The sequence below is a fragment of the Mastomys coucha genome, unplaced genomic scaffold, assembly GCF_008632895.1.
Source record: "Mastomys coucha isolate ucsf_1 unplaced genomic scaffold, UCSF_Mcou_1 pScaffold1, whole genome shotgun sequence".
NCBI classification, from domain to species: domain Eukaryota; kingdom Metazoa; phylum Chordata; class Mammalia; order Rodentia; family Muridae; genus Mastomys; species Mastomys coucha.
The window spans coordinates 67,480,420-67,497,457 of NW_022196891.1; the positions used below are offsets into that span (position 1 = coordinate 67,480,420).

The following is a 17,038-nucleotide window of genomic DNA, read 5'->3' on the forward strand; positions in this document are numbered from 1 at the left end:
ATAAGAAAAATTTTTAGACACTGGAGTTCATTGTAATAATGCTATACTTCAATGACCCTCACATCACCAAAGGATTTTACCTCCATCATAGCTAAGCTGAGAGTTGATAGTTCTGCTGCACCAAGGAATGAATTGTAGGCACAATTTTTGGGTACAGATTTCCTGTTATGGTCAAAGCTATTTGACTGGAGTGATTGTCTTCATTCTCAGCCCACAGGGAACAGGTTACATTCATTTAAGAAGTGGTGTGTGTATTAAGATGGTGACAGAGGTTTTTTAAATGCAGGTAAATAAAGCATAGCACGTGCCACATTAATCATCCTTAAGTTTGTAGGTCAGTAATATGAAGTACATTCACATTAGGCAAACATTATCCACAAGCATCCACAGAACTGGTTTTATTCATCTTGCAGATACTAAGCTCCCTTCTTATTAAGCAAGCCTCCAGCCCCTCCTTCCCTCAGCCTGTGACAATCTACCATTTCATTTTGATTCTTATACCCATAGGCCTCTTTTAAGTCTATTTGTTAACTTGTGTTAACATAAGTCTTCATAAAAACAATTCATAGACCACTCAGACTCACATGGATAATATCTTGATGACTGAACATAAATAAAAGCCAGTAAGTAACTCAAGGATCACTAATTGACTAAATGACATGAGGTAACGAGGGATTGGGGTTTAAGCTTAGCCACCACAATGCTCCAATTTCAGCATGAAGTAGCCAGAGCTGACATTGACAACCATAAATTTGTAGGGCCCGTTCTCGTCCTACTCTGTCTTTTAGACAGTCTTCCTTCTATATAAGGACAAGGTAAAGAATGTTAGATAACAGAAGCTGCTTTGGTGGAGGGGTCAGCTACACCTTATATCCTATCTCGTACCTACACACACCAGGCGCTAAATTCTTGGCATGCGAAAACCTCAAGATAGGGTGAGACAATTGAACTAACTTCCTTAATTACGGATTTTTATTCCTCACTAGTCTGTTGTTAAACTGAGAGACTCCCTTCCCTCTAAAATAAAGTTCAAATCTAGAACACCTATGCAAAAAATCAGGCATGGGAGGCATACCTGTAACCTCAGTGCTATTGGTAAGATCTGTAGGGACAGTAAGACAGCTTAGGACTTGCTAGATGCCAGCCTGACACTGTCCTTTGGCTTCTGGTATGTACACCACACATCGCAAACAGAAGGGACAACCTTGATGAAACTTTTAGCAGTTTTTAATCTGAAAAAAAAAAATGGAATCAGAGATGGCAGTGTTTGGTACAGATAGCTCGTAATTACGCAAACGTTTCGAGATCTAGAAACACTGGGAGAAGTTTCACTCTTCCTGATGGAGACCCATCTCACAGGTTTAAAGCAGAGCAGTGACATTCAAATCAAGATGAACTGGAGAGTAACATGGTGCCTTCATTATCACTTGAGGGGGAAAAATCAAGTCTACTCTAATAAGCAGATGAGCTTCCAAAAATAGTCCAAGGAAAGGCTCAGAAGTAGAAGAGTAAAAGGTTTTCCTCTGTTCTCCAGCTTAGTTTCTTGCTACTACATAACCTACCCCTCTGGCTCTGGTCCATAATGACTAAGCCCAACTCAGGGATGCCTGGCACATGCTTAGCATCTCCCAACAAGACAAAATAGAGGAAATGGCACACCATCACAGGTCCCAACAAGAAAGACAGGTTTGAGCCTCCTTAGTCTGAACTTTCTAGGTACCTGAGGGTGGGCTGCCACCATTACAAACAATCCAATCTCCAGATATGCCTATTCTGTGACAGGAAGACGGTATTTCTTTCAGTCTCCATAACAACAAATTAGTGTTTTATAGTAGGAGAAAAGGATGCTGGGTTGGAAATCATTTCTCTAATGTCTTGTGCATAATGAAAAAGCCAGAGACTTAGAGTTAAAAACTGAGCAGTCCACTTCTGGAGCCTATGTTCTCACCTATGCTTTTGAATATAAATCATATTCTGTTTTCTTTCTTTTTTTTTTCTAGACAGGGTTTCTCTGTGTATCCCTGGATGTCCTGGAACTCACTCTGTACACCAAGCTGGCCTCGAACTCAGAAATCCACCTGCCTCTGCCTCCCAAGGGCTGGGATTAAAGGCGTGCGCCACCACCGCCCTGGATATTCTGTTTTCCACAGACGCTTATTTTCTTCAGATACTATATTTACTAATGTATGTGTTTTTCTCTTTAAAAGTCTGCTAGGCCCACATTTGCTAACCTTCCATATACAACTAGGGGAGGCTAGCGGTGTATCTAAGGCATTCTGGCTTTATGGGGCAGGTGCTAAAAAGTAAAAACATCTGCTGTTTACTAATGCTCCTACGAGAAAGCAGAGAAGAGAGCAGCGAGACTGAGAAGTCATTTTCCTTGCCTTCACATAGACAGATGGTCGAAAGATTTAAAAAAGAGGAATAGGATTCCTCATAAGCTTTCCTCATCCAGGTTTGCCACATTTTAAAGGAGTGAAAAATACCACTGTTCTCTTCTTCATTAGTATTGCTCCGTGGGGTAAGTGAAATATAAATTTTTTTTTTCAGTGCATACCAAATCATTGTCCAGAAGAAAATCAAGCATTATGTTCTAAAATATGATACTGCTCTAGCAAAGCCAAATATAAAGGAAAGACTGACAAACCCTCTCTCTGCACACTCCCCTTCTGCATTAAATAAACACACCAGAAAAGGTATGATATTAAATATGCTCAGTACCACACAGGCCATGGTGGTGCATGACTAATTTACCCAGCACTAAGGGGTTTCCTTGGTTTAGCTGACCATCTTTCTCCTGCTTATTAACACTCCCACCACAAGATGGAGACAAGAGCAGGGAAGTTAAGAAGTCTACATTGCTCAAAAAGTACCCTGGGGAAAGTGGCTGTCCTAAGTCTGAGGGAAAGACTGGAAGGAAAGAAAACTACTGAAATGAATGGCTGGCTGTGTTTTCCTTGCCCCATTCCTCTGCCTCTTCCTCTCCTTAACTTGTCTTCTCCAAATCTTTCCCATCTGTTAGTATCTTAGTTAGGGTCACTATTGCTGTGATAAAAAAAACCATGACCACTGCAACTTGTGGAGTATTCTGGATAGTTTCTCATTTTGACACAAACCAAAATTATCTGAGAGGAGAGAACTCTAATTGAGAAAACGCCTCGTAAGACTGAGCCTCTATGCGTTTTCTCTTCTTATCTTTTCTTTTTTTAACAGCATTTTTTCAATTAGACTTCTAGTTTCTTTGGAAAGTTAGTTATGCCAAATGATGTTTTACTGGGGCACAAAGGATGTCTTGCTAATACAAACACATGAAAAACTGTTTTCCTGAAATAGACACAGGTGAAAGGATGTTTGGATATAGCAAACACATGAAGGGACAGATTTTTTTTATTATTATTATTAGATATTTTCTTTATTTACATGTAAATTTCTCCTTTCCCAGTTTCCCCTCCAAAAAACAAAGAAACAAACAAAAACAACAAAAACAAACCCCTGTTGCCTCTCCCCTCCCCATGCCTGCCACCCCACCCTCTCCCACTTATTGGCCCTGGCATTCCCCTACACTGGGGCACAGAACCTTCACAGGGCCAAGGTCCTCTCCTCCTATTGATGATCGAATTTGCAATCCTCTACTATACACATGCTGCCAGAACAATCAGACCCCTCCATGTGCAGTCCTTGGTTGGTGGTTGAGACCCTGGGAGCTCTGAGGGTACTACTTAGTTCATATTGTTGTTCGTCCTAAGGGGCTGCAAACCCCTCAGCTCCATTGGTCCTTTTTCTAACTCCTTCACTGGGGATCCTGTACTCAGTTCAATGGATGTCTGTGAGCCTCTACATCTGTATTAGTCAGGTACTGTCAGAGCCTCTCAGGAGATAGCTATATTTAGGCTGGCTTGCCCTTCCTTCAGTCTCTGCTCCATAGTTAATCTCTGCAACTCCTTCCGTGGGTATTTGGTTCCCCCTTTTAAGAAGGAATGAAATGTCCACCTTTTGGCCTTCCTTCTTCTTGAGTGAAAGGACAGATCTTTGATGAAGGAGTATAAGTATGACCCCACAGACAGTGGGAGACAAGCACTGAACCGTGGTTTGATTTGCTTCATCTCACTATTCTTCAATAAAGACACATATGTATTGGTTTGCCTTACATAGTGTTGTTGAGCTCAACTTGTGATAACTCTGACATTGAAAGAAACTCACTCTAACATAGCTTGCCTCTTTACTGCCCTCGCTTCAGGCTGGTTGGTGAGCCTGGTTGTTTCTTCAGGATTGAACTGGAGCTGCTTAGTGTCTGCCTGCTAAAAGGACTGGACTGTAGCTACTGGTTCATGCCTGGTGTCTGCCTGCCTAGAGGACTGTTCTGCAGCTGCTGAATCATATTTGGTGTTTGCTGTGGGACTGAACTGCTGCCCAAGAAGATCGAGCTTGCCGCCAAAGAACTATTGATGAACAGGTCCACGACCCCCATATCCTAATAATTTTTCTCTTCCACTACCTCTGCTAGGTAGTGTGCTAGAGAAGAGATTGAATCCTTATTAAATGTAGGTTGCAAATCAATCCCTGCAGCTGCTGCAGCCACTGCCGTTGTGGCTGGCTGCCCTCAGCCAGCAGCTTGGCGCTACCTCAGGTTGGGACGGTAGAAGGCAAATGGCCGGGTGCTCCTCAGGGTTCTGGCTAGCTTTGCCCCTGTGCTTTGTTTCTACTGCTCCAAGGAAACAACATTCAGAGTTCTTGGATAAGTCGGCCTTGTGAGGATCAGGCGATAATCTAATTCCATTTCTAGATTTTCTATAGGCACATCAAGAACCCATGAGCAGCTTTACAAAGGAAGAGTTTGACTGCCGTATCCACGATGAAAGCTTTACTGCTCATTCTGGACCAAAAAAAAAAAAAAAAAAAAAATCAATGAAGTTTCTTTCTCTGATGGTAAGGATGCTTTCTCCATTGCAGAACTCAGAGACATTCTAAAGAAGCATCTGAAGTGGCGAAAAGCTCTTCCCCGTGTTACTCCCCTTTACAAAGTCAAGTGTAACAGAGCCATAGTGAGCACCCTAGCTGCCAATGTGTGGGGAGCCGTGAAGGGGAGAGGCATTCGCCATGGCAAGATGGCGCCTACTTCCGCTGTTAACTCCTAGTAAACAACTGTTTGCGCATGTTCGTAGAGAACTGTTTGCGCATGTGCATAGAGTGAAAAGACGCCATGTCACGGCCCATTCTGGGGCGTCACGTAGGGTAATGAGCGAACAGCCAATCATGGGCAGACACGCCGCACTGTGGTGTATATAAGCTGTGCGGATTTTGGGCTCGATCTCTTTTCCCTCTGGGAGAGGGCAGTAAACGTCGTCGCTGCAGAAGGAACCTAGTGTGTCCGCGTGTCTTCTTCCTGGAGAGACGACTGCGCGGGCTACACCAATGGGACAGGATTTGACTGTGCAAGCAAGACTGAGACACAGTTGGCGTGGGGTGCCTCCAGAGAGGATGATCTATGCAAATCCTGGTAAACTAGTGTCTCCAGTCAAGTATGCTGCCAGTAATGGAATCCAGATGATGACTTTTGACAGTGAAATTGAATTGACGAAAGTCGCCAGAGCACATCCAAAGGCACTGCCACTGACGATTCCAAAGCAGTTTGTCACCTCAGGGTTAAGTTTGGTGCCACACTCAGAACCAGCAGGCTTCTCTCAGCATGGGCAAAAGAGCTAAATATTGTCCTCATTAGTGTCAGCTTCCATGTGGGCAGTGGATGTACTGACCCTGAGACCTCCCTCCATGCAGGCAGCGTCAGATGCCCGCTGTGTATTTGACATGGCAACAGAAGTTGGTTTCAGCATGCCTTTGCTTGTTACTGGTGGTGGCTCTCTTGGATCTGAAGATACAAAGCTTATATTTGAAGAGGTCATCAATGTAATTAACCCAGCTCTGGACAAATACTTCCCATCAGACTCTGGAGTGAGAATTATAGCTGAGCTAGGTAGATACTATGTCCCATCAGCTTTCCCACTTGCAGTCAATATCATTGCAAAAAAAAACAAAAACAAAACAAAACAAAAAAAAGCCAAGGTGTGGAAGGAGCAGACTGGCTCTGATGATGAAGATGAGTCAAATGAGAACTATTACTCACCCAGCATCTTGAGACTAACATGTGATGGCCTTGATTGGATTGTTAAGCGCTGTAACCTGCCTGAAATGGAGGTGGATGATTGGATGCTGTTTGAGAACATGGGTGCATGACACCGTTGCTGCTGCTTCTACTTTCAGTGGGTTCCAGAGGCCAAACATCTACTATGTAATATCACAGCCAATTGGCAACTCACGAAGCAGATCCAGAGCCATGGCTTCCCATCAGAAGTGGAGGAGTAGGATGCTGGCACTCTGCCCATGTCTTGTGCCCAAGAGAATGGGATGGACCATCACCCTGCAACCTGTGCTTCTGCTAGGATCAATGTGTCGATGTCATTCTTGTAGCTCTTACCTGCAGGTTTAGCTTGAATTGTGGCATTTGGGGGGACTGTTTAACTTAATTACTGCCAGTTTGAAATGTCTTTGTAGGAGTAGTGTTGGCACCAATGCAGTATGGAAGGCTAGGAGATGGGAGTCACACTTACTGTGTTCCTATGGAAACTTTGAATATTTGTTTTATATGGATTTTTATTCACTTTCAGACATGATACTAACAAGTGCCCCTTAGCTGCTGAGCAAACATTTATAGCTTGTACATTGGCAGAATGGGCCAAAAGCTTATGTTGTGACCCATTTTGAAAATAAAGTATCTTCAAATTAATTTTTAAAAAGTAGGTTGCAAAAAATGTATGCCTACAGAGGGCCCAGCCCACTATGTGTGGTACCATCGCTGGTCAGAGCTAAGAGCTGTTAGAGAACTGGACACCTAAAAATGCCCTACCAAATCCTGTACGTAGGCTTAGGCAGGCTCTGATTGGCTGGGTATGTTATTATAAATGAGGCATAGAATGAGAAAGAACCAATCAGAAGATTCTATTAGTCTGAAAAAAGGAAAACCTGCCCAAACCAATCATGGCTGCTTATTCATGAGTTCTCATGAATGGGTTCTCAATCATGGCTCCTCTTCTGTCAACTTCACCTGTTAAAAAACACTAAATTCCAAATTTTCCTTTCCTAGCCCGGGCTCCTGGAATGACAACTCTGAGACTAATTAGTTATTATTAAGTGCCTAGGTCATAAGCTTTGGCTCATTTCCTGACTGGCTCTTAACTTATTTAACCATTTAAACTATTGTATGTCTGATAAACTACCTCTCCTTCAGTCCCAGCCCTTCTTCCTTCTCATCTTCCTCAATGTCTCTCCAAGTTCATCTGCTTGCTGGTTTACATCCATCTGCTTGGACATCTCCAGTCTCATCTGCTGTCTCTAGTCCTCTATGGTTCTCTTAGCATCTCTCTCTTACTGTTTCCCAGAATCCTCTCTCTTTCTGTCATTGTCCCACCTTCTATTTCATGCCTCAGCTCACTAACCATTGGCTTTTTTTTTATTGACAGGTGATGTTTATAAGATATTCTTTCTACATTTCCCCTCTTCCCTAGATGTTACAATGAAAGTCGAGAAAATGTAATGGAAAGAGAAAGGTTGGGGAAATCTTGTTTCTCAATGCTGAGGGTGATACTGAGTCCCACAGGTTTGAGTTTTCCAGTCCCTGCTGACACCCAAAGCATTGATACATTCTGAAGCTCCACCCATCAGTGGAAGCTGCCCAGCTGCTGCCTCTGACTCCACTTATCATGGGGAGGGGGGTTGTTCATACTTCTCATCAGTCCCAGCAAATGCATCTGGAGATACATCTGGAGTTCTGTGGATGCCACTGCTCTTAGTTCTTGATTCCATTGCCAGGAAGTCATTTTATGAGGAGGAATGCTGCCCTTTAAAGTCTGTGATTCAAATCTCTTCTAGATGTGCTATAATGGGGCTGTAGTGGTCAGGAAATGCCCCCTTTAAAAGTTGTACCTGAGGCTTTTTCAGAAACCACATGTCTGGGGATGCTGGTACAAGCCTATAATCCCAGCACCTAGGGACAATGAGAATACTGCAGAAATCCCAGGGCAGTGTTAGCACATGCCTTTAGGAAGAGGCAGGAAGATCTCTGAGTTTGAGATCAGCCTGATCTACAGAGTGAATGCCAGAACATCCAGGGCTACACAGAGAAACCCTATCTCAAAAACCAAAACAAAACAAATCAGCCAAAAACTCAAAACCAACCAACCAACCAAACAAACAAACAAAAAAAAAACCTGCAAAAATCATACTGATAAGAGTAAAATTTAATGACCTTGAAACAAAGGTTAACTATTGGGGCTGGAGATATGGCTCAGTGGTTAAGAGCACTAACTGCTCTTCCAGTGGTCCTGAGATCAATTCCCAGCAACCATATGGTGGCTCACAACCAACTGTAATGGGGTCTGATGCCCTCTTCTGGTGTGTCTGAAGACAGTGACAGTGTACTCACAAATTTGAAATAAATAAGTAAATTAAAAAAAATTTTTTTAAAAAAGTTAACTATTTATTGAACCACATTTTAAAAGGGAATTAAAAACAAAACCTCAACAAATCCCAGCAAGGAAACATGTATGTCAAGCTACCTGGCTCATAATGTAAATAAAAACTTAAAGCCTTGTACCAAAGGAAAGCTCCAGACACTTGGAATTTTTAATTTCTCTGCTCTAAAGAGCTTCAGTCAAATAAAAGTTTGAACTATTAATCCTGTAAGATACCAGAACGCAACAAAAACTCAAAGATAAAACTTTACTGGAGAGGGCTGGTGAGATGGCTCAGTGGGGAAGAGCACCGACTGCTCTTTGGAAGGTCATGAGTTCAAATCCCAGCAACCACATGGTGGCTCACAACCACCCGTAATGAGATCTGATGCCCTCTTCTGGTGTGTCTGAAGACAGCTACAGTGTACTTACATATAATAAATAAATAAATAAATAAATAAATAAATCTTTAAAAAAAAAAACTTTACTGGAAATAATAGATTTCCTAAAAAGTTAAAAGCCACAAGTTGTCTAAGCACTCAGGTAATGCCTTCAGCACATGCAAATGTTTTCTGAGAGCTGAACAACACAATTCAGGTTACACCGGTGTTTCCTCTATTCTTTGCAAAGTCCTTCACAACCAATGACATTTCTGTCATTTTGTAAGGAAGGGAACTGTAGCTCCTAATCCAATGGTCTGTCCAAGGCCGAACTGTCTACATTTTACCATAGGCCATGAACTTACCAATGTCCCCAAGGCTGCAGAAATCTGTTGAGTGATCACTTAGGAAGCATATCACAAATCACCCATGCAGGGAACGCAAAGCGCGGTGTAGCCCCCCTATGGAATTGGCCATCATGCTTGTCGGAGACAAACCCCTTCTTTGTTGCAACTAAATACTAAAACATCACCTTCTGAGACTTTTCAGAAAAGTTGAGAATGGTATGAAGAGTTTGACATAAGAATGAGAAGCTACAGAGGCAGTTGGCCTAGCAGAAGACAGCCTGACCAGAGAGCTGTGGCAATCGTGGGCAGGAAACCATATCGGATCTGTTAAACACATGTGATCTAGAACCGATTGTTGTGTGAAATGACATTTGTGTAGTGTGACTTCGTGAGGATGAGGAAACTGAAACTGGGCCTGCTTGGTCCCTTGTGAGTTAAATGAAACACCAAGTTGTGGGAGGATTCGTTGGTCCATGTGAAAGGGAAAGGTGGCGGTGAGGGAGTACTTTCTGAAACCACGGAGAGGCTATGGGTGAGAAAGAGGAGCCTTGGCCTTCAACCATCTGCACTGAGGGCATCAGTCAACTGAAGGAACGAGTCAGATAGGTCCTCATGGTGATCTTCAACTTTCAGGTTCTAGGGCCTTTGCAAAGTGTCTACATATTGGAGAAGAAAATATTTATGCAAGTTCATTGTAGAAAAGAAGCATAATCCAAAGGCATACAGAAGAAAGAAGACACATGGCAATCTTAGACTACCAAGAAATTATTGTTATTGGTAGATGACTTTTCTAGAATATGTGCAGACACACACACATACACAAACACACACCCACACATACATGTGCACACACATTGAAGAAACCATACGGATTGTTGATCTCCAGTTCTAAATGTACCATGGAGGTGTTTATATATTCACTAAAGCAGTTATTCCTATACCCTGTGTATTAGTCAGGGTTCTCTAGAGTCACAGAACTTATGGTAGTCTCTGTGTAGTAAAGGAATTTACTATAGTCCAACTCCCAACAATCAACTCCCAACAATGGTCGGCAGCAGCTGTAAATGGAAGTCCGAGGATCCAGCAGTTGCTCAGTCCCACAAGGCAAGCAGGTGAAGCAGAGAGAGCCTTCCTTCTTCCAATGTCCTTATATAGGTCTCCAGCAAAAGGTGTGGCCCAGATTAAAGGTGTGTGCCACCACACCTTTAATCCCAGATAACCTTGCTTGAACTTGTAGATCTTCCAGTCTTAATCTTCTAGGATTCATAGCCACTATGCCACCACACCTTTAATCCCAGATGATCTTGAACTCATAGATCTTTCTATCTTAATCTTCTGGGATTCATAGCCACTATACCTCAAGATCTCCATGCCAAGATTCAGGTCGGAAACTTGTGTCTCAGCCTCCAGATTAGGGCCACAGGTGAGCCTTCTAATTCTGGATTGTAGTTCATTTCAGATATAGTCAAGTTGACAACCAGGAATAGCCACTACACCCTGTAATTGCATAGTATTCAGTTGATTGGATACCTATTTCCTCCAAATAAAACATTTCTAAAGGGAAAGTCCAGAAAGTTAATAAAACTTCCAAGTCTTGAGAAGTCCTAAACACTATCCACAAGGCTCTTCTCCAGAGCTGAGCAACAATATATCTGTTCTTTGAAACTCCAGTTCCTGGTCATTTGTGATGGAGGCCTCAGTAAACTAATACAGGGAGGAAATAAAAGCTTCATCCAGAAAGCCCTCTAGACTTTCCAGTCATGTCAGTCAAATGGAGAGACCACTTTAATGACAATAAATCCATTCCGTAAGACCTTGAGGCTACAAGGGGGGGCATTCCTTACATCTACTGCAGGTACCCAGAGGAAAATAAGAAAAGTGTTCCACAAGTCAACAATGTGATCCAGACCCTTTAATGGGACTACAACATGGAGCTTCGGGGAATAGAACTGGGGAAAACCGGGCTTGCTTTCCATAGTATATGCTTGGCTTTGCTTCTTTGGGTATAATGGAATGAGAGCTATAAACCCAAGGAACTAGGTAAGGGACGGGATTAACGTACTTTCTGCATAGACATTGGAGGAAGAGACACCATCTACTTCAGACTCAGGTCACTGTAAGTTTAGTGTGAGAAATTATATTTCTTGTAGCCCAGAAGGGAATTTTCTACAGAAGTGCATTTTTTTATCCCCTTAGGCAGGATCCCCTTAGACTGTAAGTACTGAGTGAAAGACCTCTGAAGGGACCCTCACTCAAGTCCCAGGAGACTCGCGCCCAGTGAAACACGAGAGTCTGCCTTGATGCAAAGCACACGAGGTTTTTTTATTCAGAGCGCTCCAGGCAGACCCCCAATCTCACGCAGGAGACAAGGAATTGTGCGGAGGCTATGGGGTTAGGGGTTTATATAGAAAAAAAGGTCTGAGGGAACAAAGGAATCAGAGTGGCTATACATGATTGGTATTTTAAATGTAGTTTGTGCAGATTAGAGTTGAAAATTCCTAAAAAAGGAGAGTGAAAAAGGAGTGCTTATTCAGGGTTCCTAATTGACCTTTAGCAAATACCTAAGGGGAACTAGATGGCTCATTATTCAATGTCCGCCCCAGCGCGTCCCAGGCACCTAGGCTCCGGACATGCCCTATCTCCATGTTTTATGTCTTCCTGACCTGGGCTACGGGCATCTCCTTGCATTTTTTCCCTATCTTCATGGTTTTATGTCTCCCTGACCTTTCAGTCCCTAGACTCCATTTTGATGTTTTGATCTGTTTTCACAGGCCTGGCCCCTGCGGTTTTCAGTAATCCTTTGCTTTGCTAACACCGGTCTCAAATTTAACTCTTTTAATCCCAGGCTTTTCTTTTCATGAGGAGACAGGCTAATGAGGGGATAGGTTCACACTGTTATCCTTAGCAACCTAAGGAGTCCCCCAATATCCTTATGTATCTCAACTCAGGTCAAACCTGGATTCTGGCTTTGGTGTAAGACTAATTTCTCAGACTAGTATGGTGAAGCGGAGTTGAAATTTTTAATAAAGATATTTTAATGCAGGCTTAAGTATGAACGTTAAGAGAAAAAAGAGGGGCTCCAAAGAAAGTAAGACACACCAGAGTATGGATATGGGCTTCTCAGAGAAAATAAGCTGTGCCCAAGTACAGATATGGGCTTCACCAAGAGAGTGGAAGCAATTCATTGTCCTAGCATTAGCCATGTATACCATCTTGGTGGCTCTGAGACAGTGGTTTTCAACCTGAGGGTTGCAATCCCCTGGAGGGTCACATATCAGAAATTTACATTACAATTCATAAAAGGAGAAAAACCACACTTGTGAAATCACAAAGAAATAACTTTATGGTTGGGGGTCACCACAACTTGAGGAACTGTATAAAAGGGTCACAGCATTAGGAAGGTTGAGAACGGCCACAGGCTGGCCGATCTGGGCCTCCCTCAACCCATGGGAAAAACGGGGTCCTTCCTAGTTAGGTCGACGAGGCGTAGGCGAAGAATGATGACAGAGACGACACATGAAGTATAAGATCTGAATGTATTTCTTAAAAATGGCATCAGACTTTTACAGTCATTGCAAAAGAGAGATGATAAATCTGGCAGCTCAGCAGTTAAGGTACATCTGAGGCCACCTGAAACACACTGGGTCTAAAGCAGCAGCTATCTCCTCTTGACTGGTGCTACATACCCTGGGCCCAAGCGCTCTGGGCCTGGGGGACTGCGAACTGCATGAGCATGAGTCTGAGTCCTAATCTATCTAAGTTCTGGTTCAAGTCAGAGAGCCAGTCCAAGTCCAGCGCGAGTTCCCAAGTACGAGTCCTCATGTGAGTCCTCCTATAAAAGTGAAAAGCAGGCTTATATGGTATACAGAAAGCAGGGCAGATGACAAGAATCACATAGGCAGGTGACAGTCACATTAAGGTCAGTGATCTTACTGACCAAGATCACACATCCAGTTGTGAAATGGGCAGAAGAGTAATGGTGCCCTCCCTGCTGGGGCTAAAGTGGTATTCCTATGCTAATTCTCTGGTTCTGCTGGAGGGAAGGACCAGGAAGTTCCGATTTAACAGTTCCTGCTAATGCTCTTAAGTGAGGGAAGCCCTTCTATTACTCTCTAGTATGTAAAACAGTTCTTAACTATTGTGAACTATCTATTGTGGGACTACCCTAAGGAATGTGCTTGACCTCTGTTGCTAGCTCTGGCAAGGCAGATTCCTTGAGAGAAATTCCAAGCTTAGGACAGCTTGGTATTAAACTAGGATAGGTTGGAAACGTTGTGCTGGCCAGGAAACAATGTCCAATCTTAGCCATTTACGAATCATTTCTTGGGGTACCTTTATGCCTAATTAAGAGGGCATGTTGATGATTGGAAAGACTAATCTGGAACATGTCTGAGTTAGGAGATGCTAACGACTGTCTGATTACCCAGGAGGCACAAGCTCACTTTTGGGGCCATAACGCCTCTTGTCCTTGATCAGGCTTTTACCCCTGATACTGTAGACATGACTGGTGTAGACGTGTGGGTGTAGCAGAGAACCTCTGTAGGTTACATCTGAAAATGTTGAGAAATCTTTTGTTCCTTCCCTCCCCTGATAAGAAATAGGTGAGGTGGTTCCAGGTGTCTTATATGTAATTATCACAAGCTGAAGTGGAACCAGGAGCCACCAGGCTGCACAAGAAGTTTAGTACATTTTACTTTCCCTGTAAATGGGGTTTCTGGTGAGATTCCTGGAAAATGGTAGGTTTATGGCTGGAAGAACACCCTGAACAATTTTCATTGTGCTGGATTGTTGATTTTTCTGCTGCTGAGAGGCTTAAGCCAGTTTCCTAACTGAAGGAATCATTTTCCTTTTCCTTTCTCCCCAAATATTCTCTGTCCTTCTATCCTGACTTATGACCACCATGCTGGAGCCACCAGAAACACTGGACATAAACAGGTACCCATCCTCCTGCTGCAGCGGTAACTGAGAGTAGCCAGTGACCATATAAGTCTGTGAAGATTCCGGTTCACATTAAAGCCCAGAAAACATTTAAAGGTGGCAGAACCAGAAGTGGTATGTGCCTGTGATGTCAGCAAGTGGAAAGTGGAGGCAGGAGGACTAGAAGTTCCAGGCCATCTTTGGCAATACAGAGAGTCTGAAGCAAGCTAGAAGTACAGGAGATGCTGTCTCAAAACAACAACAGTAAAGAACACGTCAGAGAAAATAACATCTGAAACGCAGACTACGAAGTGGAGAGCTCTGTGGTTTCCTCAAGCTGACCAGGTAGCCCATCCTTTCTGTTTTCTGTCTGAGTATCACCCAGGTCCAGTCACGCTTAGTTCTGAGGTGAGATTGGACACATATAGGGTGCTATGGCCTTACATCTTTCATTTCTCTTTCTGCTTCATCATGACATTTGTTTCTGCACCCTCTTTTGGTTCTGGGTCTTCTCTCTGACATGCCCCAAGAATGAAAGGGTAAATAATGGCTCCTTATGCTCTTAGTCCTGTGGATATGTTCAGTTACTTAACCAAAGGGGGGAAAAATGTTTTGCACTAAGAAGGGAACTACAAGACAGAGATAAGAGGTGTGGAAGAAGAAGGTAGGATAAGATCACATGTGAAATGGGAGCAGAAAGGAAGCTACTGGAGTGGGTGCAAAGGGGAACAGAGGATGGGAAAGAATAAAAACACTAAATTTGTTTGACAATTTCATAAGTAAACATAATAGTTTGTATAATGATTTTTAAAACTATAGTTTTGAAAACTAAAAGTAAGATAAAATAAGAAAAGATGGTTTTTGATTGAAATTGAGGTTTCCAGTCAGCCTGTTTTAAAACCAGATATTCAGATTTGTCACAGTATTGTCAAGTGAGAGAACAGGATTCTTCTTAAATGTGGAGTGAGACAACATGGTGGCATGGATATGCAGTCAAGAGTAAGGCAGAGCGAGCATTTGAATGACAGTCGGAGAAGCCAAGCTCCCTGACTTGCTCTAAGAATAGAAGAAAAAGGTGATGAGCCAGACAATCTCAGAAGAGTCTGGAACTTGAGAGTGATCTTAACCAACAGGTAACAATAAAAATTCCAGCCATTAGATCCTCTTAACTGCAATTGCAATAAAATGAGAGTCCACTTATGACCCTAGTACACAAAAGACGGATTTATGTGAGTGGGTGTGTGCTTGTGCTTGTGAGTGTGAGCATACATTTTGTGTGTGTATGTGTGTGTGTGTGTGTGTTTGAGATAGGGTTTATTTGTGCATCCCTGGCTGTCCAGGAACTCACTTTGTAGACCAGGCTGGCCTTGAACTCACAGAGGTCCACTTCTAGATGCTGGGATTGAAGGTATGTGTCATCACTGTCCAGAAGATTTTTTTTTTAATGTAGAACCTCAAAAAGGTACATTTCTTCATGAACATAATACTATTTTAAAGAACCATATTATTTTTAACTGTATATTATGCATGTAGGAGATGTATGCACATGAATATATGTGCATGAAAAAGCTAAAGGTGTTTGATCCCCTGGAACTGGAGTTGTAGGTATTTGTAAGCCATGTTTCAAACTATACTTCAGAGCTCTAATAATAAAAATAGACACATTGTGTAGAGAGCGGTAGAGCTGGAGAGGCATTCGCCATGACAAGATGGCGCCTACTTCCGCTGTCGACTCCTGGTAAACAACTGTTTGCACATGTGCGTAGAGTGAAAAAGACGCCAAGTCACGGCCCATCCCGGGGCGTCATGTGGGGTGATGAGCAAACAGCCAATCATGGGCGGACACGCTGCGCTGTGGGCAGACACGCAGCGCTGTGGTGTATATAAGCAGTGCCGATTATTGGCTTGGTCCCTTTTTTTCCTCTGGATGAGGCAATAAACACTTGCTGCAGAAGGATCCTAGTGTCCGCGTGTCTTCTTGCTGGTGAGACGACTGCGCGGGCAACAACATTGATCAATCAAATAGAGCTGAGAGCCAACATAGAAGCCCTCACTCCTTCAAGCCACCTGATTTTTGACAGAGGCCAAGAGTACCCACTGGAGAAAATACGGTATTTTCAAGAAATGTTGATCAACGTGTAGATACACACAGAAGAAGGAAACTCTATTTTTATCTCTCATCTCTCACCCTGAATCCAAAACTCAACTCCAAATGGATCAAGGACCTCAACATAAGACCTGATACCCTGAATCTGATAGAGGAGAAAACTGGAAATATGCTTGAAATTATTGGCATAGGAATGGACTTTCTGAACAGGACTCTAAGGAGCAACTAAGAAACATAACTAATAAATGGGACCTAATGAAGTTAAGAAGCTTCGGTAGAGTAAACACCATTATCATTGAGGTGAAAACACAGCTTTCAGGATGGGGAAAAAAAAAAACCTTTACCAACTATACACCTGACAAAGGATTGGTATCTAGAATACACAAAGAACCAAGAAAACTGAACATCAAGAAAATGAACAACCTAATTAAAAAGTGGGACCTAGTAGTAAGCATAGATTTCTCAAACTGTGAAATGCAATTGGTAGAGAAACACTTTAAAATGTTCAACATCCCCAGCCACCTGGCAAATGGAAGCTAAAAGAACCTTGTGATCTCAGCTTACTACAATCAGAGTAGCTTAGATTCAAAGGCCAAATGATGAAAAATGCTGTCATGAACATGGGGAAAAAGAAACTCTTACTCATTGCTGATAGGAACATAGCCTGGTGTCACCATTACAGAAACAAGTGTGGAGGTTTTTAGAAAGCTAAAAATAGATCTATCACATGATCAAGCCATATTACTCTTGGGCATATATCCAAAGGTTTCTGTATATTTCTAT

At 42.7% G+C, this 17,038-nt stretch overlaps 1 pseudogene; it reads left to right on the forward strand.

The window, feature by feature from the left end:
* Nucleotides 1–4,361: 4,361 nt before the first annotated feature.
* Nucleotides 4,362–6,691, forward strand: LOC116071053 (annotated as a pseudogene).
* Nucleotides 6,692–17,038: the final 10,347 nt, after the last annotated feature.